The sequence below is a fragment of the Tyto alba genome, unplaced genomic scaffold (assembly GCF_018691265.1).
Source record: "Tyto alba isolate M040663 unplaced genomic scaffold, T.alba_DEE_v4.0 Super-Scaffold_39, whole genome shotgun sequence".
NCBI classification, from domain to species: Eukaryota; Metazoa; Chordata; class Aves; order Strigiformes; family Tytonidae; genus Tyto; species Tyto alba.
In genome coordinates, this window is record NW_024881314.1 from 665,732 (window position 1) to 692,295 (window position 26,564).

At 65.6% G+C, this 26,564-nt stretch overlaps 1 protein-coding gene across 9 annotated transcripts in view; it reads right to left on the reverse strand.

The window, feature by feature from the left end:
• Positions 1-26,564, reverse strand: part of RBFOX3 (RNA binding fox-1 homolog 3) — a 178,855-nt gene that overhangs the window by 90,836 nt on the left and 61,455 nt on the right. For 7 of the 9 annotated variants that reach the window (XM_042802438.1, XM_042802435.1, XM_042802442.1 and 4 more), the window contains exon 2: positions 3,373-3,516. The exons of 1 other annotated variant lie outside the window; for it this stretch is intronic. The gene's annotated coding sequence lies outside the window, so the exon portion shown is untranslated. Of the gene's footprint in view, positions 1-3,372; positions 3,517-13,351; positions 13,546-26,564 lie in introns of those variants that run through there. One more of the 9 variants, XM_042802436.1, reaches the window with a different exon arrangement.

The window sequence follows — 26,564 nt, forward strand, 5'->3', positions numbered from 1 at the left end:
TTGTCGCAGGGGCTCCACGCTAGCGCGTTCCTCCCTGCTCCAGGCTGCTCCCCGCCGTCCCCGCAAGCCTCGTGCACGGCCCCAGCCCCCCGGTTTGCAGCTCACGCCTGGCAGCCCGAAGCCCACCCACCAGGCCCCCGCCAGGGAGACGGCCCTCGGGGAGGGAGGTTGGAGGGCACAGAAGAAAGCGATGGAGGAAATCGGGCTGGGGAAGAGGCGCAGCCCCTCACGTGCCCCTGCGGCAGAGGCCGGGCAGGGCCACGCACCCCCCTCACCCACCGCCCCTGCCCCCCACGGGGCTCACCGCTCTTCACAGGAGCGCGGTGCGGGCAGTGCGGGCAGCGTGGGCAGAGCAGGCGGTGTGGGCAGTGCGGGCAGTGCGGGCAATGCAGGCAATGCAAGCAGCACGGGCAGTGCAGGCAATGCAAGCAGCACTGGCAGCAAGGGCAGTGCAAGCAGCATGGGCAGCACGGGCAGTGCAGGCAGCACGGGCAGTGCAAGCAGCACGGGCAGTGCAAGCAGCACAGGCAGCATGGGCAGCACGGGCAGTACAGGCAGTGCAGGCAGCACAGGCAGTGCAGGCAGTGCAGGCAGCACGGGCAATGCAGGCAGCATGGGCAGTGCAGGCAATGCAAGCAGCACTGGCAGCAAGGGCAGTGCAAGCAGCATGGGCAGCAAGGGCAGTGCAGGCAGCACGGGCAGTGCAGGCAGTGCAGGCAACATGGGCAGCACAGGCAGTGCAAGCAGCATGGACAGTGCAGGCAGCACAGGCAGCACGGGCAGTACAGGCAGCACGGGCAGTGCAGGCAGCACGGGCAGTACAGGCAGCACGGGCAGTGCAGGCAGCACGGGCAGTACAGGCAGCACGGGCAGTACAGGCAGCACGGGCAGTGCAGGCAGCATGGGCAGTACAGGCAGCACGGGCAGTGCAGGCAGCACGGGCAGTGCAGGCAGCACGGGCAGTACAGGCAGCACGGGCAGTACAGGCAGCACGGGCAGTGCAGGCAGCATGGGCAGTACAGGCAGCACGGGCAGTGCAGGCAGCACGGGCAGTACAGGCAGCACGGGCAGTGCAGGCAGTGCAGGCAGCACGGGCAGCATGGGCAGTGCAGGCAGTGCAGGCAGTGCAGGCAGCACGGGCAGTGCAGGCAGCACGGGCAGCGCCTGTGGCGAGGGCGATGTGGGCAGCGCGGGACCGCGGTGCTCCGGCAGACCCGGGGGTGGGCTCGGGGCTGGCACGCGGGCGCGGGCTGTTGTTCTGGAACGGAGAGCGCTGGCAGAGCGGCATGTGGGAAGCTTGCATAATAGTGCCAGCCCACACTACGCCCGCTCCTTCCCAGCATGATCAGCCCCTCGCTTTCATGAGCAATAACATCCACCCAAAGTTTTCTAAAAGGCAAAAAAAAAGCTTCAAGGTGATACACAGAGCTGAGCTGCCTTTGCTGCCTTCAAACTGATTAATGCAGCTGGGGAAATCCATCTGCACAGCCTCTTCGCAGAGGCGAGGCTTCTCTAATCCCCCTCTCGGGACGACCAGGAGGTCTCTGCCCCAGCCCAGGGACAAGGACGCTCAAAAATCTCACTGCCTGTTTGGTGATTTCCGAGCCTGCGCTTGGGAGTGGGGCAGAGCAGAGGAGCTGGCATGCAGCGAGCGGCTCTGCATGGCGGGAATGCGCCGGGACCCCCGCGGCGGGCTGCACCGGGACCCCCCCCATGGCGGGCTGCGCCGGGACCCCCACGGCGGGCTGCACCGGGACCCCCCCCATGGCGGGCTGCGCCGGGACCCCCCCCACGGCGGGCTGCACCGGGACCCCCCCCATGGCGGGCTGCGCCGGGACCCCTGCAGCGGGCTGCGCCGGGACCCCCACGGCGGGCTGCACCGGGACCCCCCCCATGGCGGGCTGCACCGGGACCCCCGCTGCGGGCTGCACCGGGACCCCTGTGGCGGGCTGCACCGGGACCCCCGTGGTGGGCTGCGCCGGGACCCCCGCTGCGGGCTGCGCCGGGACCCCCGCGGCGGGCTGCACCGGGACCCCCCCCCATGGCAGGCTGCCCCGGGACCCCCGCGGCGGGCTGCACCGGGACCCCTGCGGCGGGCTGCCCCGGGACCCCCGCGGCGGGCTGCCCCGGGACCCCCGCGGCGGGCTGCACCGGGACCCCCGTGGTGGGCTGCGCCGGGACCCCCGCGGCGGGCTGCCCCGGGACCCCCGTGGTGGGCTGCGCCGGGACCCCCGCTGCGGGCTGCGCCGGGACCCCCGCGGCGGGCTGCACCGGGACCCCCCCCCATGGCAGGCTGCCCCGGGACCCCCGCGGCGGGCTGCACCGGGACCCCTGCGGCGGGCTGCCCCGGGACCCCCGCGGCGGGCTGCCCCGGGACCCCCGCGGCGGGCTGCACCGGGACCCCCACGGCGGGCTGCACCGGGACCCCCCCCATGGCAGGCTGCGCCGGGACCCCTGCGGCGGGCTGCACCGGGACCCCCGCAGCGGGCTGCACCGGGACCCCCGCGGCGGGCTGCACCGGCTGGCCATGCCCAGCTCTGCCGGTACCCACTCCCACCCAGGCACTCCCCCCCACTCACAGTGCCCCAGGAGACGTGCACAGCAGCAGATGGGGCCACGCAGCCCAGGCCCCGGCCATCACACCGAAACTGCAGCCGCAACAGCCCTGGCGCAGCCCCTCTGAGAGCCAGCTGCACCCTCGGGTACTCACAACGCCGGGAAGAAACGGGGACAACAGCTCGTTTGGAGGAGAAAGTCACCCTGCCTTTGCTAGGTTTAAATTTTAACCACTCCTTAAGCCAGTGCAAGCTCCCAGTGCAAACGGGTGTCAGCACGAGGAGGGGTTCTAGTGCGTGTAACGGGAACTGACGGGCACGGGTTCAAGCCAGACCGAACGGAAGCCGTGCACGCAGCCGGGGTGGGTTTTTGCAGCACGGGCTGTGTGGATCCGGCCAGGTTGCGATGCGCAGGGCTGTGCGTGCACCGCGCTCGCCCGCTCCCCTGCCCATGCCGGGGGGACAACCGAGGTCCCGCGCGCTCCGGCACCCCCGCGCTCCTGCAGCGAGCAGGAGGGCGATGGTCGGGACCGATCCCCGTGGAGCAGCGCAGAGCCCGGCCCGTGGGGTGGGACCAGGACCCCCCACCCCGTCCCACGAGGGCCGGAGGGGCCGTGGCTTCTCCCTGCGATGCTCCCCAGCCCCCCTCCTCCAGGTCCTCTCACAAGAGCCTGGACCTCTGCGGGTGGGCGCGGGATCTGTACCCAGCGCTGGTGCAAAGCACAGGGCGGGCTGAACCGCGGGCTGCTGCCCCGGGCTGGGAAGCAGCAGATTAATCCTCAACCGAAAACCATCTCCAAGCCCTCCCCTCTCCTACCTGGGCTGCTCGGTGGGAGCGACGTAGCGGGGGGCCAAGAGCTGGTACCTCGTGCTGCGGTGGCAGGCGGGAGCTCACGCTCGCGTTCGCCCCTCGGAGCCGTCAGGAAGAGCCGTCGGGGTCTCACAGCAGCAGCTTCTCAGCCTGAAAGAGAGAGGGCGAGGCTCCAGTCCCGTCCCTGTGTAGGCATCGCTGCTAATAACGGAGGAGGACGCCGCAGAGCTCAGCGCCACGGCTTCCAGGGACTCGCACGCCACTTGTCCCACTCCTTTAAGGGCACAGTTCTCTCACGGCTGGGGAGCAGCTTTGGAGCGCGGCCCGGCTGCACCCCCCCGCCCCCCAGGCAGCCTGGCAGGACCCTGCCCACCAGCAAAGCCCCCCGGGGAGAGGGAAGTGTGCCCAGCCCGGGGGAACAGCGGGTCCCTGGCCTGGGGGTCCCCAGTGGGACCGCGTCCCAGCCTCTGCACTGATGCAGGATGCTGAGGCTGGCCCTGCCTCCCCAGGGAGCACAAGCCCTGGCCTCAGCAGAGCACATGGGATGGAGACAAGGAAAGGCGAAGGCTTCTTCCTACAGGAAAAAGTCCCCCCCAACCCACCCATTCCCCCCAAATGCTCCTCGGAGGCAGCCCGCAGTCCCACGTCACTCTCAGCAGCTCTGGTTTGTTTTTCCCCGACCCAGGTTGAACAGGAGATAATTTAACAGCTTGTCCCCCATTGTAATGGGACTTTTTTCCCTGCCTCCCCCCGGGCAGCCCATCCATCACGGCGCCGAGCGGCGACGTCCACCCCCCGACCTCCGCCAGGCAGCCCCCCCGCCTGCCGTGAGTTATGATGCCGGCACCCGGCGGCAGGATGGGCTCAGCGCGCCGGCTCCGCGCTGGGAGCCGAGATTTATCCCCTCGGCGGAATAGGGGGCAGAGGCCAGGAGATAAGTCACAGCAAAGCTGCAGGAGCGTCTCTCAAGGTCCTCCAAGGTTGGCTCATTAAAAAGCAAGGAGAAGAGGAAAGGGAAAAAAAAAAAAAAAAAAAAAGAAAAAAGAAAAAAAATGCCCGCAGTGGTGTGGCTCACGAATCACCCTCCTGCCTCCAAATCAGCCAAAACTAAGAGGGAAGTCGAAAGGGAGGCGGGAGCCCCCGGGCTGGCTCTGCAGCAATCCCCAGGGGAGGCTGCTGGCCAGGGCCACGCAAAGCCACCAGCATCCCCCAAACACCCGCCCCGCAGCACCCCAATAAAGGAAGCAGCGCGGTGCCCGGGCAGGGATGCCACGTCCCAAGCACGGCAGCCCTGGGGAAGGGGCAAGAGAGCCGGCGAGCAGCCCACAGAGGCTCTCGCGTGCCGGCCAGGGGACCACGCGGAAGAAAATGGGCAGAGGGATCCCAAACACGGCACAGAACTGCCCCTGAGGCCCCCCCCGGCGCAGGCGATGGCCGGGGCCGCAGGGTGGGCACGCTCCGCGGCCGTCTCCAGCGGCGCAGAAGGCGGGCACGTGCCCTCGGCCCTGCACGCCCGCGCCTCGCCACCCCCGCGCTGACACCCGTCTCCCGTCTTGGGGCTCCGGCGTCCCCAGCCCCCGGGAGGGGCCACACACTGCTGGGGCCGCAGCGTGCAGACCCACCATCGCCCAGCTCCGGGCTGCAGCCGCCGGGCTCCGCCGCGAGACCCAGGCACGCCAAGCCGGGAGCAAGCACCATCCCCACGATGGGAATCCCTCGCCGCTTTTGGGGAGAGGCCACAGGAAACCCCCAGAGAAACCGCGAACGGCACAGAGACTCCTCAGCCTCCCCAAACTTGCCGGAATTCCCCTTCCACCTCATTAGTCTGGCTCATTAGGCTCTGCTCCTGATTCGCACGCAGCGCTAAGGCACGGCTCAGCAGAAGCCCACGCTCCCCAGCCCCCCCATGCCAGCCCCCTTTAACACCGGTGTGTCACAGCCTGATCCCCAACCCCCCTGGCACAGGAGCCCCTTTTTGTGGTCCTTTCCCGGCAGCAGCCGCCGTCGCAGCCTCCGTTTTCTCCGCCGTGGGTGATTTCTGTGTTACTGGGACTGGTGGCGGGGCTGGGGGTTCAGCCATCCCGGCTCATACACGTCTCCCCTCCGCTCGCCCCTGAGGCAGCCCCCACCCCACTCACACCGTGGGCAGCCGGGACGGGCACCTCCACACTGCCCAGGCCAGCGGCGGGCACCCCACATCCCCTGGGAAAAGCATCCAGCGAGCCCGGCACCTCCGGGGAACCAGCCCAAGGCAGGCACTCGGGACATGAGCTGTGTTTAAGCCTGCGAGGCAGCCGGGTGCGAGGGCTGGGAAGAGTGGGACGATCATCTCCGAGTTCCCGCACCCCACGGGACAAAGACTTTCACCCCGAAATCTCTGAAATGGCAGCTCCTGCCTGAGCCCAGCTTTGCGCTCAAATCACTTCCCCCAGGACTTCGGCAACCAAGAGCCCTCCCCGCCAAACCCCAGTCCGGCACCGGTCAGCACTGGAGGCAACACCCCTGCCTTCCCTCCCCAACCCCTCATTTCCAGCATGAACTCATTTAGCTACAGCTTCCTCACTCTCATTGCAGGGGTTCCCCGAGACCGACGGAAGCCCCTGGGCACACGCAGCAAGCGCAGAACATGACAAACACAGGGGGAAACCCAGCAGCATCCCTAAAACAAGCTGAACACGGTAACGTTTTCAGCACCTTCTATTTTCAAAAGCGAACCCAGGCGCGTGCAGGGGGACGGGGCTGGCGTGTCCCCCACCGGTGGCATGGCGGGGGCTCGGCGGGGGCCCGGCAGCAGCTCTTCCCCCAGGGAAATCTGGTCCAGCCCCAGGAGGGGTCTGAAAGCTGCTTGCCGATCCCCACGGGGCATCTCCCCCAGGAGCCACCGGGCTTTTACTACACAATAAAACATTGCGATTAGATCTACAAGCCAACCCCTGGAAGGCTAAGAGGTTTTATCAAAGCCGGCAGCACCCCAGGGAGGAGACAGAAAGATAAGGGCAGCTGCCTGCAGCATCCGCAATCCCGGGGCCAGCCCAGCCCCTGCTGCTGCTGGGGGGGTGCAGGAGGGGGCTGCGCTCTCTCATTTTTGGGCAACCAAGCCCCCAACGCCGAGGATGCTCCCCGGAGGGTGCTTGGCCCCGAGCCCGGCCCGGCGCAGCGGCGTGGCAGTGGGGTGACGGAGAAATCCCCCTCACCAGGACAGCGCCGGGAGGGATGGCCGGGGGGGTGAGGGCGAATACCCGCAGTGAATTCTCCTTTGGTTGTGGAAGAGGGGGGAGCGGGGACTCATTCTGCAGAAAACGCACTGAAGCAGCACTGCGAGCCTGTGCAGCCCGAGATACAGCTCCTGCTCCAGCCCAGATCGGGAGCTATTTCCCACTTATCAGTGCCGAGCCTGATATCTGTGCAGCAGAACACAGCGCTTGGTAATAGGATTTTGATGCTGAACAGGAGATGTTTTTTCCCCGAGTCTCACTTACGTCACACCTGGAGGTATCCATGGCCATAGAGGTGACACAGAGGAAGGCTAAAGAGTTTCAGCTCTTGCGCTGAGGGAGCAGCTTCTCCTTTAGCTGCAAAACAGCGGAATTAAAGCAGTCTAATATTAGCTGCCCGCTTCGTGCCCCCACTCCAGCACAGTCCTGGGGAGAGGAGGGAGACGAGCTCATCCCTCCTGCAGCATCACTGACCCCGCCGGCCGCAGCCCCGGGGCTGGCAGGACCCTGCTCCTGCCCACACCCCTCCGTGGGAGCAGGCGGAGCCCTGGCTGAGGTGGGGGGCAGCACCCCACGGGCATCACCGGCTCCCCCGGCCCCGCTGTCAGCTGCACCGCGGGGACCACCCCCACGCCGCAGCAGCAGCACGGAGCCAGGCTTGGGTGGCAGAGCCGCGCTCGCAGCTGCCTCGGGGAGAGGGGAGGAAGGCTTGTCACCTCCCTGCCACCCTCCTCCCCGTCTGAGCGAGAGGAAGGTCCCACGCACCCCCGCTGCCGGAGCTGGGAAAGTCTCTGCCTGCCACAGACAAAACCGAAGGGATGGGAACCACCCCCGCCAGGCGCGGGTGACATCTCACCCGTGGGAACGCTTGCCGGCGCGGCGTCGGGGCTGTCACCGCCTCCCACGGCGCAAACCGGGCGGACGAAGGGCGCTTTGCAGAAAAGCACCGGGCGGGCAGCTCCGAGCTCCCACGAGCGGCGGCGGGGAGGGGAGAGGCCGGCCAAGGCCAGGCGGGGCGTGGGCAGGCTGAGCACACACCCACGGAGGGGTGCTCCCGGGGTGCACACCCACCGTGGGGTGCACACTCCACGCTCACCCACCGTGGGGTGCACACTCACCCACCGTGGGGTGCACACTCCACGCTCACCCACCGTGGGGTGCACACACACTCACCGTGGGGTGCACACCCACCCACCGTGGGGTGCACACTCATCGTGGGATGCACACTCACCCACCGTGGGGTGCACACTCACACACCGTGGGGTGCACACACACCCACTGTGGGGTGCACACTCATCGTGGGATGCACACTCACCCACTGTGGGGTGCACACTCCACGCTCACCCACCGTGGGGTGCACACACACTCACCGTGGGGTGCACACTCCACGCTCACCCACCGTGGGGTGCACACACACTCACCGTGGGGTGCACACTCATCGTGGGATGCACACTCACCCACCATGGGGTGCACACACACTCACCGTGGGGTGCACACTCACCCACCGTGGGGTGCACACACACTCACCGTGGGGTGCACACTCACCCACCGTGGGGTGCACACTCATCATGGGATGCACACTCACCCACCGTGGGGTGCACACACACTCACCGCGGGGTGCATACTCACCCACCATGGGGTGAACACACACCTACCGTGGGGTGCACACTCACCCACCGTGGGGTGCACACCCACCCACCGTGGGGTGCACACTCACCGCGGGGTGCACACTCACCGTGGGGTGCACACTCACCCACCGTGGGGTGCACACTCACCGCGGGGTGCACACACACCCACCGTGGGGTGCACACACACCCACCATGGGGTGCACACTCACCCACCGTGGGGTGCACACTCACCCACCGTGGGGTGCACACCCACCCACCGTGGGGTACACACACACCCACCGTGGGGTGCACACTCACCGTGGGGTGCACACCCACCCACCGTGGGGTGCACACTCACCCACCGTGGGGTGCACACTCACCCACCGTGGGGTACACCGCAGCACCCGAGAAGCCCCAACCTTGCCGCGAGCGGGTGCAGGCTGAGCGAGCCGGGAGGAAAATGCTCATTAGGAGCGAAGCGGGGAGGCAACTGGAGGCGCGCGGGGAGCAGGATGCGTCCCCGCATTTGCATTTTCCTAGCCCAGCGCCAGAGAACAGGGAGTTATCGCAGCCTCAGAAAAGAGCCCCGCTGTACTCAAGGTGCACTGCTATTAGATAAAAGAGCCAGGAAAGAAGGGAAAGACAGGCACCGAACGGAAGGAGAAACCATCTTGAACAAAAGGCTGGAGAAAACAGTCCCGGAAAGTGCCAGAGGAGCTGCCCCCGGCCCCCCTGCCAGTCAGGAAGGCAGCCTGTGGGGAACGGCCCCCCGGGGCTTCACAGCTCTACAGTCCTCCTGCAATTTAATTTTTAATTTTGCAGGTAGGAACATCCCCCTCTACCTTGTGACTCATCCCCTGGTGCTCCGAGGCGGCGGGGTGGCTGTGAGCGGCCGGGGTGGGTGCCGGCTCCCCGGGCCCCTCTGGCACGGCCAGCGGTGACACCCCCACACCCCCCCGCGTCAGGGGTCCCGCACCCCCACAGCGAGCAGCCCCGGCCCCGCGGTGACGGCCAGCAGGGCCAGGGACGTGGGTGGCCACACCAGCCCCACGACGGCTCAGGAGCACCCCAGCACCGCGGGGAGGGGAGCACAGCACCGTGCAAGGATGGCAAAGCAGCGGCACCGCCGAGCTGCCACGGACCCCGGCCCGCATGGCCCGTGGTCAGGCAGAGCGGGCAGCACGGGCAGAACGGGCAGTACGGGCAGAGCGGGCAGCACGGGCAGCACGGGCAGTACGGGCAGCACGGGCAGTACGGGCAGCACGGGCAGAACGGGCAGAACGGGCAGCACGGGCAGTACGGGCAGAGCGGGCAGCACGGGCAGCACGGGCAGTACGGGCAGAGCGGGCAGCACGGGCAGAACGGGCAGTACGGGCAGCATGGGCAGAACGGGCAGTACGGGCAGCATGGGCAGTACGGGCAGCACAGGCAGCACAGGCAGAACGGGCAGTACGGGCAGAATGGGCAGCACGGGCAGTACGGGCAGAGCAGGCAGCACGGGCAGTACGGGCAGCATGGGCAGCACGGGCAGCACGGGCAGAACGGGCAGTACGGGCAGCACGGGCAGAATGGGCAGCACGGGCAGCACGGGCAGAATGGGCAGCACGGGCAGAGCGGGCAGCACGGGCAGAATGGGCCTAGGAGCCAGGGCAGCGCCTGCTGCGGGGGGCCGGGGATGCCAGGGCGACGGTTGCAGTCTGTTTTTCTGCACAAGTGCATTAAGTATTCTGCACAGCACTTTTGCTGTAAATCACTTCCTATTCAGGCTCACTGCTGAGGGTCTCTGAAGGTCGATTTTCCATGGTTATGACAACAAAAACTAAAATTGGGTCAAACCTGAAAGGTATTATCTTCCTCCAAGCTGCTAAATGCACAATAGTAATGAGGTTGGTTAAGCAATTCACCCACAGACTGCATTATTTGCTCTGAAGATGTATTAACCAGTTAAATGAGCGTGATAAGGCAGCTCTGCTTATTTCTCCCACCAGCCACACAGCAGATCTGAGGTTCTGGGTCTCCGTGTCCCGGCTAATAACCAAGACCGCAGACACGCCGACAAAGGCGGCCGGCGCCGCGCCGCTCGGGGCCAGGCTCTGCCCAGCCTGACCCGCGGGAACACAAAGGGAACTTTAAAGGCATCCAGCAGCTGAGAGCCATTTGGAAAAATAACTATACTTCCTCCCTCCCCTTTCTTCTTAAACGCTCCCCCCCCCCAACCTCCCAATGAAGGAGCACGGGCCGGGTGGGTGCCCCGGCAGCGCAGGCTTTAGCAGCAGCCCCGCTCCGGGATGGGGGTTTATCCCCGGCAAATGCGCGGCCGACCCGGCTGCTGGGGTGTGGGGCCCGGGGGTCAAAACCCACAGAACCCACCCGAAAATCTCAGGGTGCTGCTCCTTGTGTGTGCCAGAGGATGCCTCGCAGCCAGCGCCCAAAGGGTGCTGGAAGCCACCCGTGCCCACACCAGAGCTCTCCGTGCCCACCGCGGGGGATAAGGGGCCGTCGGGCAGGGGCTGCCCGGGGCACCCACCCCGGGAACCTCCACCCCAATGGGGCCGCAGTGGCAGTTGTGGGACACAAAGAACATGTGCTTTCACATGATTTCTGCTGTTTTTCCTAAAGCAAACACCCATTAATGTAAATATAACTGATGTAAACAAGCACGACCCTAAAATCCATGTGCAGCTGTATGTAACAGGGAGAAGGAGGGAGGCAGGGAGGGAGGGAGAGAGAGAGGAGAAACACTTTAATTAATCCCTAAAATGAACGAGATGGAAAAACTGGAACTGCACAGAAAGCAGCTGGTGGTGCTGCAGAAAGTCCTGCCCGGGACGCAAGGCCGTGTAACACCGCTGGTGCCACCAGTCCCACCCCAGCCACCCCACGGCACCAGCCCACCGGCGGGAGAGCCGTGCCACGTCCACGCCACGCAGGGGGAGGCGAGGGCAGCGGTGCCGGTGCCGCGTGCTGCGGCCCCAGAGCCCCCAGCTGGGCACACCGCGGTCCCGCCTGCCCGGCCCTGCTCCGGCGGGAGCCCGACGGAACGACGTCCCGGCTCCTCTGCCCCTCTCCAGGCGGGCAGGAGGGCTGCGTACCCCTGGAGTGGGGTACCCACAGCCCCGCCGGGGCGATTGCCCGCTGCAATTTTGAGGAGTTTGCAGAAGAAGGGGCTCAGCAGAGCTCAGGCTCTCACGAGCCATGGGAGCCAAACCCTCCCACCCCCTGCCAGGCTGCTTTTCACGGCACAGAGAACAAAAATAGCTGGGTGCTTCGGGGTGGCAGCTGTGTCCCTGCGAGCTGCCCGCGGGACCCTGTCTCCAGCCCCAGCACAGGGAGGGTTTTTGGGGTGCCAAGGAGGTGCAAGAGGCACCCGGTCACCAGCCGGGGAGCACCGGAGGAAGCACGGAGAAAGCCTCGGTGCGTCTCTGCCGGTGATCCAGCTGGTGCTTTGCCAGGAGGAAGTAGCTGCATGGAGAAACGCCAGCACTTTCTAGCACAGAAGGAGGAAGGTACCCTGACGTGGGAGCCTCATCACCAGAAGCTCTGGGACCAGCACTGCGACCTCCCGTGTGACTGAAATACGTCTGCAAAACGGTACCTGAGGAACAACGGGGAGATTGACCACGGAGCAGATCTGAGGGGCTCCGAGAAGGGAGGAAAAGGGCCGATTCATGAGGCTGGCGGGGGTCAATCAGAGCGGGATCAGCAGATCTGCGCAGCGCAATGACACAACCACGGTCCGCACATCGAGCTCTTCCAGGCCTCCCTCCCATTTACTGGGAGCCGCTATTTGAAGCCAAATACCAAAAATTTTGGAGAAACTTGGAAAGACAACGCTGGTGCCCCTTTGAATGCCTGCAGCTCCGGACTGCGGAGGGGATCTGCTGAGAGCAGAGCAGCGGAGGTGGAGCCCCGGCTGGAGCATCCCCCCGAGCCCGGAGCAGGGGCTGCCAGGGCTCTGCACCACGGGGCGAGGGGGGACATGCAGTGCCCACAGCCACGCAAGGAGACCCAGTCTAGTGCTCCGGTGTCAGGGCCCCTGGCAGAGGGTAGAAGGTACCACCAGGCCAAAATGCCACCGTACAGAGGATCCAAAATGCATGAGAGAGGAGACCTGTCTCACCTCTACCGGGCTCTGGACAGGCATCACCCCAAGAGAGCTGTGGACAGCATCAGCCAGCTTTGCTTCCCCGTGACACCGCCTGCCCCGGGGGGCAAGGAGAAGGCCGGGGGACAGACCACACCTGTGGCTGGTGAGAAACCGAAAAGGCAGCAAGGACCTGAGCCAGCCCCTCGGCGAACCCACCACTTCACCCCCTCCCACAGGGACCCCCCCCAGCCCTTGGTCCCACTCCAAGGGCCGGGCGTCACCACGCCACTGTCCCGGTGCGGGGAGGCAGGAGGACCTGAGCTCTGCCGGCGTCGCCCTCCGCAGCGCAGGCAGAGGGGGGTTACACACAGCCCGGCATCGCTCTCCCGCCCGAACTCACCGAGCCCCTGCGAGCCACGCAAGGTCCCCGCCATCGTTCCCAAATCCGGCAGCTGGCCCGTCCGTGGGGCCGTGCCTGCACCCCTGCCCTGCCCCTGCCCGCGCACGCACCGGGCCCTCCAGGCGACATTCGGCTACGCACATTGTGTTCATCACATCCACCCCGCTCTTCCTCTCGTTACTGGATCTTAAATCCCTTCCCTCGCTGTCAGCCACTTACCGGCCAAGTTTTAAAGAAGCTGCCTGTGGCCGGCTGCTGGAAACCCCATGGGGCTGGGCACCAGGAAACGGGGGGATCCCTCATTCTGGCTCGAGGTGGACTCCTGACCCACAGGACCCATGCTCAGCGCCAGCACGCTCGTGCCCCATCCCGCGCCAGCCCGGGACACGGCTGCAGCCCGGCCGCTCCGGGGCCAGCCAGATCCCGAGGGACCACCCGCGATCCCAGACCTGGAGAGCAAAGACTTGGCGCGGCTCCTCCCGGAGCAACACCAAGCCCCGGCGCTGCTCTGCCAAGAGCTGCGGCAGCTTTCCAGGTTCACCCGCCAGCTGCAGCCCCGGCAAAACGCGGGTGCCACAGCGGTGCCCACCTCTGCCACGGCGGCGGAAGGCCAGCCCGCCCGGCACAGCGCTCTGCTCCGCTCCGCTCCGGGAAGCACCAGCCCCTTTTTCCTTACCTCGACGTGGTGGTCATGCTGCCGAGGCTCCTCGGCCGTGAAGCCTCTGGCACAGGTGGGACGGCGGCACCCCCCAGTACCCACCCAAGCACCAGTGCTGGTCCCGGTGCCGCTCAAAGCTCCGCACCTCGCCGGCCCTCCCGGCCAGCACACGGGCGTGCAGGTCCCGGTGCTGCCTTTGGAGCCGGCTGCCGCAGCACACGCGTCCTCCCCCCTGCCCTTTCCAACGCCGCCGGTAATGGGAGGGAGTTAGAAATGCCAGGAGAAGCATTCCTCATTTTGAGAAGCTGGATCATCTGAAGACTGGCAACAGCCCAGAGCCCAGCGAGACAAGCCCCAGATTTATGACCAGTGTGGATGAAGAGACAGAAGAGCTTTAGTGAACCAGGTTAAGACCCCATGGGAAAGCGACAGCGAGAGATCCGAGTGACCTGGCAACTCCACCTCTCTGTGCGGAAAACAAAAGCGACTCGAGAAAGGATCCCGACAGCCCCAGGGACCGAGGGGAGGGGGCTGCCACGGGCCGGGACACCCGCGGCCAACATGCACCGGGACAGCACGCCCTGCCCGGGCAGCAGGGACTGGGCAGACGCTGGGCCAGCAAAGCATCGCTGCTGGAGCACCCCGCGCTGCCTGCGGCACTGATCCAGCCTCCCCCCCGCCTCCTCCTCCTCCAGGGCTCCTTCCTCTCCTTCCCCTCTTTGTCATTCCTCTCAGCTCACGCCTCTTCTCTGCTCTCCTTCAGCTGCTCGCAGCAATAATCCAGGGCACTAACGCCCCAGCAGATTGCTCAGTGCCGCTCCCCGGCTGCTGCTGACCTGGGTTTTAATGACTCCCCCGGCCGCGGCAGGGGCTGATCCCCACCTCCGCCGGCTGCCAGCGCGGCTCTCCCCACCATTCCTCCCCCGCCAACCGCTTGCACCTAACGAGGCCCCGGCGCACTGCGGGGATGAGGAGCATCCCCCAGCTCCGGGCACAGCGGGGGCTCAGCCCGGGATCTGCTCCGGCCTCACACCGGGGTTCTCGGCCGCCCCACACACTCACCTAATCCCCTCCGAAGGCCCAGCACCACGGGGCTGCCCGGCCCCCTGGGACAGGCGAGCACAGCCAAGGGCACCGATGCAGCAGAGCCGGAGGGGCCGCAGGCTGATGGCACGCCGCCTGCTCCTCAGGGACAGGGACGGGACAACGGCGGCTCGGTGTCGGTCAGTCGGAGCTGCCTCCCAAGGCATCGCGGCGCGGGGCTCTGCGGCGGCAGGGAGAGGGCAGGGCACCACGGCTCTGCCTGCCCGGAGCACCGGCAGCTCCCTGGGCTCCGGCTGCGCACACACCAGCATCTGCCGGCTCTGGGCACGGGCCCGAGCACCCTGCCGAGGGCTAAAGCTGCCAGCAAAGCAGCGCGGGCTGCCAGCACGGGGCAGAGAGCGAGGATCCCCTCCCCGGCAATGAGGCCGGGTAGCACGGGGAGCGGAGCTGCTGCCCAGGGGGACCTCACAAAGCTCAGGAAGGAAAACACCGAGCCCTGTCCCCAGAGCAGAGCTGCCCACAGCCGGCTGGGCGGGAGCACTGGACGGGGAGGCAGAGGGATGGGGGGTGCTCAGCCCTGAGAAGGGGATGCTCAGGGCGGGTGGGGGGTTACGGCGAGGACGGAGCCAGTGCAGGCAGCGGGGAGGGCAGTGGACCTCCACTTGCAATATCCTATTTCCTCACCAAATCTCGCCATCCCCATCAGCAGAGACGTTGTAGAGGCCAGCAGCAGGCCCGCAGCAGAAAGCCCAGCAGCCAGCGCCCAGGGCGCACGAAGCAGAGACAGCGCTGACCGCCGGCACACACCGGCAGCCGGTCCCCAGCCCGGCACCACCGCGGCTCGGCGCCTGCCGCGGCTGCAGATGAGCCCGGGGGTGCAGGGGGCAGCGCCCCCCAGCCTCCAGCCCAGCCTGACCCCTCGCTGCCAGGCACACCGCTCGCTGCCAGGCTGCAGGTCCCTGCGTCCCATCCTTTAATTAACATTCCACATGTAAAGTTGGGATTGTAATTACTGCAACTGATTAACAGGCCGAAGGTAGCCCGTCTCCGAGGGAGCAGATTAGCAGAGGCTCTCTCGAGCTCCTGCTCTCACCTCGGCACTGTCAGTGCATTTTAAGCAGGGGCCCGATGCCCCCGCAGTCGGTGATTAATGGGCGAGCTGGGCAAGGAGGACGTGAGGTGGCTCCGTCCCCGCTGCTCTTCCCACGCTCCCGCCGGGGCAGGACGAGACCGGGCTCCAGCACTGGGGGCCATCGGAGGGGACGATGCTGGGCAGTGACCCCCGGAGTCTGCGTTGCCCGCGTGGCCCCTGCCCAGGCACCGGGCAGGGGGAAGCAGGACATGATTCCCAGGAAGCCAAGGACCCCGTGCACAGAGAGGGGAGCACCCGCTCGGACCCCCCTGAGAGCAGCTCCCTGGCACCAGAGGCAGCGGCACGTGGGCAGGAAGAGATGCTGCCACATCCCCGCCTGCTCCCACGTGCGCTGGTCGTGGGGCAGTTCCCCCGGGGGGCTGGCTCTGACCCGCCCGGGGCAGGATGCTCGAGGCTCAGCCAGGCCAGGAGAGCCCTCGCTGCCGGGGCCGTGCCGCAGGGAGCTCACCCCTTCCCCACGAAACACTCCCCTTAACGAGCTACCCTGGAAAACTGAGGAGCCAGAGAGAACTCTGCTCGCCCTGTCTCCTTGTCACCCCAGGACGCAAGTCACCCGCCTGCTCCCACCCCAGGGTCTGCAGAGCCGGGGGACCAGGCTGTCCGTGGGGCCAGGCTGTCCGTGGGAGCGCACCCGTCGTCTCCCATCCCCTTGGGGCTGCTCCTAGCACGGGGCAGCGGGAAGGGAGCCCAGCCCTGCCCCACGGCGGCCCCACAGCACCCAGCCCTGCCCCACGGTGGCCCCACAGCACCCAGCCCTGCCCCACGGCGGCCCTGCACCAGGACAGCCCAACTCCTCACCTCGTTCCTCCTCCAGCTCTGCCCACGCTGGCAGCATCACCGGGCCACCGACTCCTGCCCCGGGGGTGCCCCCAGCCACCTCCACGGCCGGGCAGAGCCCAGCCTGGGCCACGGGTCCCGCCGCAAGCAGCTCCTCGGCCGGGCCCCCCCCCTGCTTTTCGGATGTGAGAACGCGTGAGAACATCCCATGGGAACAACCCCCCCCCCGCCCGGCTCACCCGCGGCTCCGGACCCCGCTGCTCGTCCGTGAGGGACCCGGGGTGCGCGAAGGGCAGCCGCCGGCAGGAGCACGCCCGACACCGCTCCAGTAATTACAAGCAGATAAGGCTATCAGCTGTAATTAACCACGATCCACAGGCAGACCGCTCGGCTGCAGAGACTTTCTTCCCTTCTTTTCCCCAAGACTGCAAAATAAATTATCCTGCAAAGTTAGCAGAGGCTGAGCTATGGAAACAATTAAACAAAAATTAAATCTAATTCATTTATACTCTGAGCACAAAGTGGATAATGTGGGGGTTTTCTTCTCTCTCCTCTCTTTGCCTTGGTGTTACAGAGGACTATTATGGGAAATTAATCACGGGGAAAAGCAATGAACGTGATCTATCGCTCTTTAAAAAGTGCACTGTAGTGATTATATAAAAATCTATTAGAGAGGCCAGGAAACAGAAGAGTGACACCATTTAAAAGGAAAAAGGAGACTGGGCTGGTGGCAAAGGGATCGATTTCTTAACAGACAGATCCGTGACAGAGGGAGCGGGAGGAGGTCAGGCCCTCGCCCCCGCAGACCCTGGGGCTCGGCGGAGCAGCCCGTGCCCCAAAAACGCAGCCGAATGCCCCAAAAACGCAGCCGAATGCCCCACGGCAGAGGCTGGGGGGGTCCCGCGAGCACCGTCCCCACGGCGCCCGCTGCCAGCCCGGCCACGCCGCGGCACCGCGCAGCTCCACCGCCCCGGGTTTGCCGCACGTGGCCTCGGCACGTCCCCCCGTCTCCCGGGGGCCGCGGGGGCGAGAGCGCAAAGCCCGGGAGGAGAAGGTCAAGAGCGAGACGGGGCAGCACGGGGTGCGAGGGTGCCTGCGGGAGGGACGGCCTGGGCGAGCGCGGCTGCCCGGCCCTCGGCAGAAGGTGCGGAGCAGAGCTCAGCGCCAGCGCCCGCCCCAGCTGCCTAGCTCGGGGGGGATCCCGGCACTGCCCCCCATCATTAACGATGATTGCGAGAGCAGAGCCTCACCGCGCTGGCAGTAAACAAGGCCCGTCCCTGCCTGGCCGCCCCCGGCGCTGCCGACCCCCCCGGCGCACGCTCGGCTGTTTAACGGCTGCGATAAAACCTTCGCCGACGCAGATTCCACCATAAATCCTGGCCCGCAGCGGGGCCGGCCCCGGGCCAGCCTGACGTTTTAACGACACCATCAATCCCCGAGGAGCCCAAGGGGGAGCAGGGGGACGCGGGGGCTCCAGCCCCAGCACGTGGCCAGGCAGGGGCTGACCCCCCGCCCCCCCCCGAGCCCGTGGTGAGGGGGTCAGGGCTGAGCCCGCGCCCCCCAGGGACACGTCCCGGGGCTGGATCCACAGCCACCCAGGAGGGGCCGGGGCATCGCCCCAAGGGGCCCCGGCGCCGTGCCGGTGGGTGCTGCACCGCAGGGCTGAGGCTGCGGTGACGCGGCGGCCAGCCGCTCATCTCCGGGTGCATGAGGGGACATCCCACTCGGGGGGCTTTCCCCCAGCCGTCGCAGCCTCCCAGGGCCATCACCCCCAAATCAACCCTTACAAACTCTCCGCTTCCACATTAATGCAGGCGAACGCCTTTATGCGAATTTAATGGAAGTTTCTCCTCCCCACCGGGCAAACGCGAGCCAAACACACCACTCTCCCTCCAATGCATCTTTTCAATGATTTGGAACAAAAAAGTGGAAAAAAACCCCTTTGATCTCAGCAGCCCATTTGCTTAGCCCATGCCGGGATTTAATTGAGAAGGGATGTCCTTGAATAAACGCGGAGATGTCCTTGCTCCCCAGGAAGTCTGCTGCAAGTTGTACAATCCGCTGTATGAGGTTTTCTGCTCCTGCAGGGATGTTCCGGGATGACACAGCCCCAGCGCCGCTGCCCCACGTCGCCATCCAGCCCCTGCACCGCTCAGCACCGGGCGTGCCAGCGGTGAGCAGGCTGCCGTGCCACGGCGCCGGGCGAGGGAGGCACCAAGCCCCGAGGGATGGGTGCTCCCGGGGCCGGGGTCACCGCTCTGCCCCCAGAGCCGCCAGGGAGAGGGGGGGGGGGGGCTGGCTCCCCACAGCCATGGGTGCAGAGGCCGGAGCCTGGCAGGACGCGGACCAGTGCTCACTTGGCGCTGGCGGAGGGGCTGCAGGTGGGATGCGCTGCCCCGGAGAAGCCAAGCTCCGGCACGACAGACGGCGAGGGGCAGCCTGGCCCCAAGAGCGGGTGCTCACGCCCGGGGTGTCCCCTGGCAAACACCTTCCAGGCTCGGCAAGGGAGCAGCAGCCGCAGCAGAGAGCAGCGCATCCCCGGCGGGGAGGTCGGCACCTTCCTGCTCGTTTCCTCCCGGCGCCGGCCAGCGCCGCGCACCCCAGTCCTCCCACCCCTCTTCTGCCAGGTCCCTCCCGGCGAGGGGCAGACGCATCCTCCTGCCCAGCCTGGCTTTTAGCAGCTGCAAAGCCTCAAGCTGAGGAAGGGAACCGGCCCTGGGGATCACCCTGGGCCAGCAAGGGGAACGGGGGACGGCACCGAAGGCGGGGAGGGGGGTCCCGTGGCGGTTACTGCACCCACAGATTTGGGTCCCCTCATCTCCTGCCCCTCCGCCCCTGCCCAGCACAGCCGGTGTCAGGCGCTGATCAGCCAGCACCCCCCTCCTCCTCCTCCTCCTCGGCACAGCCATGTGGGTGCCCTTCCACCACGCGGCTCCCGCCGCAAGGCTCCCCAGCCGGGGAAGCGCCGCGCTATTTTAATCCGGCGCTCTCCCATCCATCCCAGGGAGCCCGGCTGTGAGCGTGGCCCCGGGAGAGCCCCCGCGCCCCACAGCCAGCCGGGACCGAGAAACACCCCAAGGCTGTGCCCGGAGGAGCCAAACGAGACTGGGGGGGGGCTGGAGGGCCCCAAACCCAGGGACAGGGCTGGCTGCAGCCCCCCCGCTGCCACCTCAGCCCCCGCCACGAGAGAAGCTGCAAGTGCAAAGCTGCAGCCACGGGCTGGGACACAGCCCCCTTCCCCTGGGGGCTGGCTGCACGCTGCGTGGGGATGGGGAGCAGGACTGGGGGGCGTCCTTGGTCCCACCAGACAGGAGACGTGCTTTTACCCCGGGAGGGAATTCGTGGGGATAAAGGTGAGCGCAGGGTGCGACAGGAGAGGCCGCAGGGGATTCCCAGCGCATTAAAGCGTCGGCATCTTTCAGCCCGTGGGAACAGCAGCTCCTTTCCTCCTCATCTGTTAAAGTCCTTGTCTTCCTCCGCCCCAGGAGACCCGTGCTCAGCTCTGCAGCCGTCCCACCGCCCGCTGTCCCATCTCCCACCATCCCACCACCGTCCCACCCGTCCATCACCCCTGCGGCCAAGCCCCGTGGGGTGACAGGACCAGGGGCCGTGGGGTCCCCGCGCGATGCCGGGGCCGCAGCTGCGCCTGGGGAGCGCGGGGGGCTGCGGGTGAGCTCTCAGCCCCTGGCCTCCGCTGGCTGAGCTGCGGCTAAAGGCGAGCTGATTAAAGCAATTAGGATTTTAAATAGTAACATCAGAGTGGCTCATCAGCACTGAAGAGGCAGTCAAATGACGAGTCTGAGGATCCTATTTAGGGATCTCAGTTGGCTGAGGATCCTAAGCGAGGCCTCAAGGCTCCCTTGCAACCAGAGGGGGTCAGCCAGCCGCCCGGTGCAGGGGGGTGCCGATGGGGACAGCCCCGTGCCCACACACAGCTCCATCCCCTGCCCCACGGCCACGGCCAGGGAGGGCACAGCGTGGCAGGGGCACCCAGCGCTTCCCGCCAAGGAGCGCCCGCCGCCCGCTCCCCCCTTCCCTTAAGCTTGTTGTTTATTCTCTCTAATAAAGGCTCTGGGAAGGGAACGTGGAAGGAATTGAGCAGCGCTTCTCAGGAGGCAGCACCGCACACCAGCAACCAAAAAGCACCTTTTGCAACAGATCAAGCACAACACATACATTTTGTCTGCTTGGACTCAGAGTCTGATCTGCTGGAGATTTAAGGCAGTCTGGTGGGAAATCTGTCTATTTTGGTATATACGAATCCCCAGTCACAAAGGAATCTGGACACAAATACAGATGCAGGAACAGCATAAACAGCCATGAGATGCTCCGTACCCTTCCCTCGGCTCTCTGATTCCCTACACTTGGCACTTGTTCCCCGCTGTTGCTGGCTGACTCCTGGGTGCAGATGGGTGCAGCACCCAGCCCGAGCACCCACCAGGCCCAGCACCTGGGGACGTGGCACCGGGGGACGAGGGGAGCAGCGGGGACCCCTGCGAGGAGCTTCCCAGTCCCATCCCGATGGGCACCGCAGCCTGGGACTGGGCTGCTGCTCCCGACCCCCCCGGCCCCGCTCCCACGGCTGCAGCCCAGTGGGACGGCATCGAGCCCCGGGGCCTGGGGACATGGGGGACAGGGACGGTGTCACACCCGGGGTGGCAGCGACGGCTCACCTGCAAGCAGGGTGGAAAGCCGTGGCCTTGCAGAGGGGCAGGCAGGGCCGGCCAGCCCGGGGCAGCACCGACAGGGCTGCACCCAGTCGCTCTCCGATGGGCAAAAACAGGAGAAAAGAGAAGGGCAGGAGTGGAGAGGAGAGGGCAGGAGCTGCAGCCTGAGCACAAGCCACTTGTCGACTTTCTTGCAAGCTCCAAGATGCTGTAGGAGGGTACTGGCACAGGCATATTACATTTATTTATAGGCATTTCTGTGGCACTCAATTAAACGCTGTGGTGGAGATATTGCAGCGTGAAGAGTATTTAGAGCCGTTTAACACCTCTTAGTCGGCAAAAGCCCATCTGATTCCTGCAGCGACTTGGGAAAGTGTGCACAGCAAGGGCAAGAGCAAGGAAGACTGCCCTTTCCCAACCCCATCACCGCTTGTGAAGAGAGACGGGATCGCTGAGCTCACAGCAGCGCATCCACTGCTCCCACTGCCTCGAGGTCGGCAGGCGAGGGACCGGCGTCCTGCCAGAGGGCGCGTGTCCCCAGTCTGCCCAGCACGACGGAGCTGCTGCCCCCCGGCCCCTCCCGGGCAGGCAGGGTGCTCAGCCCCCACGGCACAGAGCTCGGCTCCATGTCAGGGTGCTCAGCCCCCACGGCACAGAGCTCGGCTCCATGTCAGGGTGCTCAGCCCCACGGCACAGTGGCCAGCTGCATGACACGGTGGCCAGTACCCATGGCACAGTAGCCAGCCCCATGGCACAATGACCAGCCCCACGGCCCGGTGGCCAGCCCCCACGGCACAGTGGCCAGCTGCATGACACGGTGGCCAGTACCCATGGCACAGTAGCCAGCCCCACGGCACAATGACCAGCCCCACGGCCCGGTGGCCAGCCCCCACGGCCCGGTGGCCAGCTGCATGACACGGTGGCCAGTACCCATGGCACAGTAGCCAGCCCCATGGCACAATGACCAGCCCCACGGCCCGGTGGCCAGCCCCCACGGCCCGGTGGCCAGCTGCATGACACGGTGGCCAGTACCCATGGCACAGTAGCCAGCCCCACGGCACAATGACCAGCCCCACGGCCCACGGGCCCTGCCTGTGGGGCAGTACGGCAGGGCTCCTGCCCCTCGCGCTCCCCAGCACCCCCGGGTGCTTCCCAGGCCCCGCAAAGGGAAGGGACCTGCGCGCAGAAGGGCACGGAAATTCCCGGCGCTCGGGAAAAGGCTCTTTCAGGGCCTCCAGCGGGTTCCTCTGAGCCGTCCTGCAACACCTCACGGCAACTCAGGGCGGCGGGGGGCTGAGGCAGCAAACCTCCCGATCCCGGGGAAGCCGTCGGGGGAGCGAGTTCAAAGGGAAGGCTGACGAGTGCGCGCCAAGGTCAGCTCTAACTGCACCGCTGGAAATCCACCCGTGACACTTTCGCCCTCGGACCCCTCTCCCGCTCCGCCTGCCCAGCCCCACCGCTCCCCAGCGAGGGGGGGGCGAAGGCGTGTGACCCCCCGGCCCCGCAACCCCCCCGCCGCTCGCCAGCCGCCCGCTCGGCTCAGGCAAGGGAAGCCCAGCGAGGCTGAAATGCGGCTGCAGGGAGACAAGTGGCCCCGGGCGATGCCAGCAAAGCACCGCCAGCCCCGGGGGGGGGGGGGCTGCTGCAGCTGCCCCCCCCGCAAGGAGGACCCTGTTCCCGCAGGCTCTCCCGCCCCCCCCCCAGCACAGGAACCCCAAAGCCACCGGCACCCCAGTGGCCTCGCTCCGGCCAAGCGTGCACCCGGCGCAGGAGATGCCCCTTCCTTCTGCTCGGCCCTGACCCCGTGGAGCTGGGAGCAGCGTCCCCCGGGCAGGGGGGGCCGGTGGGCACGGGGGGGGGGGGCTGGGACTCGCCCCACCAGCTGCTCCCGCACACCCGGGCTTGCGTCGCTTGCAAATGGATGCAATTAAGTTGATACTGCAGCGGGGCTGTAATTGCTATTTCCTTAGCTTGGCAACACGACCCCGGAAACCCCCATTATACTAATCACTGTCAAACGAACACAATCGCAGAACGCGTAAAAACCTGGTGTACTTCATGGTGAAATACAACACCGCAGAAGGCTGAACCGTGCCATAAATCTGCTTAGCACTTAACACTGCCTGCTAAATGGCCCCGCTTAATTATAGCTCTATAAACATGACTTTATAGCAATATCAATACAGTCAAAAATCAATCCCACTGACGGACAAATGGACAGACTCACGTCCTGCTGACCCCGGGGCCGGCCGGGCTCCGCGCTCCCCCGGCTCGGCGGGGACGCCCGCGGCTGCGCCGCTCCCAGGCGGCTCGTGCCCCCCCGGCCCCTCGCGCCCATCCCGGCCACGCCACGACCCGGCCGCTCCCCACCGGACACGGCTCCCGGCCGGCCTTTGCCCGGCGCTGCTGCCGGAGCCGCAGACGAGACATTAGCATTACAACCCACACTGATCTTTGTCAATTATGCTACAGTATTTGAGCTCTAACCAGCTTTAAATTGAATCAGGACGAAATCATCAGTATAAAAAGAGCCCGCACCAGCCTTTCAATTCCAGCACTGGGAAAAAAAAAGTTATACATCTCATAATGGCCTTCTACCCCATAATGAACAGGAAAAATAAATTAGATTCCCAGCTAAGGGTATATTTATACAATTTCATTATGTGCCCATGAGCAAGTCTGGTTTTCACCAAGATAAAAATGAGCTCTCAGCAATGCTCGTACTAAATAAATGGAGTGATTTAACAGCTTAACAAGGAGCGCGATAGAGGGGTTGAGGAATAATGTCAAAAATGGAAAATAAAAATAAAAAAAATTAAAATGCTCGTGTTTCTCGATCGGTGCTAGCGCTGCCGGGCCGGATTCCAGCCGGTGCCCGCGCCCAGCAGCTCCGGGAGCGCTCGCGGGCTGGGGGGCAGCCCCGGCGGGTGCATCCCCGGGCTGGGAGCACGCAGCATCCCCCCCACGCAGAGCAACACCAGGGAAACACTTTCCTGCCGCTTAACGCTCGGGCTGCTCGACGCACCAGCGATCCTTGCGCGCCAAACCCCCAAAATCAGGTCCCTCTCCTCGCTGGGTGTCCAGCCCCCGCTCACCCCCTGCCACCCCCCCGTGCCAGCTGCTCGCAGGAGCTGCGAGGACGCTCGTGGTGGCTTTGGGACTGGAAAGGGCAATTTGCAGCCTGGGAGCTGCTCCCAAACTCTGAACCGTTGAAGCCAAGCAGGGCTCCTCTCCCGGTGCTGCCCGGGGGGGAGGGGGATGGTGGTGGCACTGGCTGGCCGCCCCGGCAAGCTGCTCCCGCGCCCGGCTGCCAGCGCCGCCCCGCTAACGGGCTGCCAGGGTGCCACACGCTCGGGTGGGGACGGGGCACCGAGGGAGCCGGGGGCTCGCAGGGGGGTCGCAGGGGGCTCACCGGGGGCTCGCCAGGCGCTCGCCGGGGGCTCACCAGGTGCTTGCCGGGGGCTCACCGTGCGCTCGCCAGGCGCTCGCCGAGGGCTTACCGGGGGCTCGCAGGGGGCTCGCCAGGGGCTCACCGGGTGCTTGCCGGGGGCTCATCGGGGGCTTGCAGGGGGCTCGCCAGGCGCTCGCCAGGGGCTCACCGGGGGCTCGCCGGGCACTCGCCAGGCACTTGCCATGGGCTCACCAGGCGCTCGCTGGGGGCTCACCAGGCGCTCACCAGGCGCTCGCCGGGCGCTCGCCGGGCGCTCGCCAGGCGCTCGCCAGGCGCTCACCGGGGGCTCGCTCGGCTCCACAGCGGGTGTGCAGGCAGAGCTGCGTGGCTGCGGCACCGCGGCACGGGGGCTGGCGGGGATGAAGCCGCCCCGGCCCCATCGCCCGGCACGTGGCAGCCCCACCGCTCCAGTGCTGCCGCGTGCAGCCCGCGGTCCCTTCCAGCCCATCTCACCAAACCCAGAGGGAAATTCCCAATCCCCTCCTCCCAGCGGAGCCTGTCTAATCAACCTCCTGTTACCCAAGTCGGCCGCGAGCCGAAACCCAGGCTCGCTTATCCTGCGCCACTCTCAGCCCTTCTGCTTGTGGCGGCTTCAATGTGTGTGTGTCCCCCCCGTGAGCCTCCCTCACACGCAGCCCCAGGGGGACCCAGCCGAGCCACCCGCGCAGGCAGACAGAGGAGTTTGGAGGAGCTTCTTGCCCTTTGCAAGGTTATCCGCTCCTGGGGAAGGCTCCTCCATTCCACCTTCTGCCACTACTGAAAAGAGCGTGTCAGCTCCTCCCGGGCCCCCATCCCGGACCACACATCCATCTGGGCTCAGCATCGTGTGTCTTCTCCAGCACAGTCAGGCTGATCCTAAATCCATAACCCACACTTGAATAGCTCATCCATTTAATGGCAGATAGCTGCCAGCAGGCAAATCTGTCCTCTCAGCAGCAGCAAAACCAGAGCTAAGCAGTTGCCTTCTTTTTTTTTTTTTTTTTTTTTTTCCTTTTTAAATCAATTGTGAGGCCACATGGTCCATCGGAGTGACTTGGAGACCAGGAGCCATCTCCAAGACGGAGCTGGCTGGCTTGGCTGCCTATCACAGCTCTCCTGCCACAAGGTGACATTTCCCCCTCCATCCTCCCTACCCCAGGGAGCCGGGAGGATTAATAGTTCAACAGGGCTTTGGAAATATGTGTGCTGAGAGTTATGAGCCTGATTCATAATAGGAGTTCCCTCCCCTGCTACAGAGATTAATCGTCGGTGCAAACGCAAACACCATTTGGGCTCAACCGGCCCAAAACGCAGCGCAGCTGGGGAGGAGAGGAGCACAGCGCCGGCGCGGACTGGCGACACGGAATGCTGGCAGGGCCTTTTGCCTGCACCTTTACCTCGAATCTTATGGAAAAATAAATCTGTGGTGGAAAGTATATAGTTCAAATCGACCGAGCGCCGCGTGCAAACAAGGCACAAGCCCTGGAGCTCGTCCGCTCTCGTCGGGAAGAACGACCAAAGCTCCAGCCCTCTGCACCGGGGGAACTCAGCCACAGGGGCACGGCCTGGCTAACAGCCCACTTACCCTTAAACACCTCCACAAAGGCAGCGAGAGCCCCAAATCGCCTCCAGAGGAGCCGTCCCTCTCCCCGCCCCACGGCTGGAGGCGCAGTGGGGCAGCTCCCGGGGGAGACGCTGCTCGGGGTGCCCAGCGGGGAGCTGTGGCCGCGGAGCACCCGCCACCCCAGCCGCCTTCGAGCTCTCGCCAGCCCAGCCAGCCCCCCCACCGCGCCCACCACGGGCGGGATGGAGATCTCCTCCCCCGAGAAGGCCAGGACCATCCCCGCCACGCGTTGCCTTGGCTGCTCTGCAATTAGCTCCTTGTGGCCCTCTAATATAAATAATGGGCAGATGATTTTTAACATGCTACTTTACCCAGCCCCAACCAGAGCCGTTTCCCAGGTTGGTGGAATCCTTTACAACCCCCCGAAGGATCGGCAAACGATTTTTCACTCTCTCCTTTCGATCCGAGAGAAGAGGAGGGATCTTGGCTCAATAGTAATTAGAGTGAACTGCAGCTTTTAAGCAGTCAAAGCTCATGTTACCTCTGAGATGCGAGAGTGATCTAATCAGACACCAGGGTCAGATAACCCAAAAAAA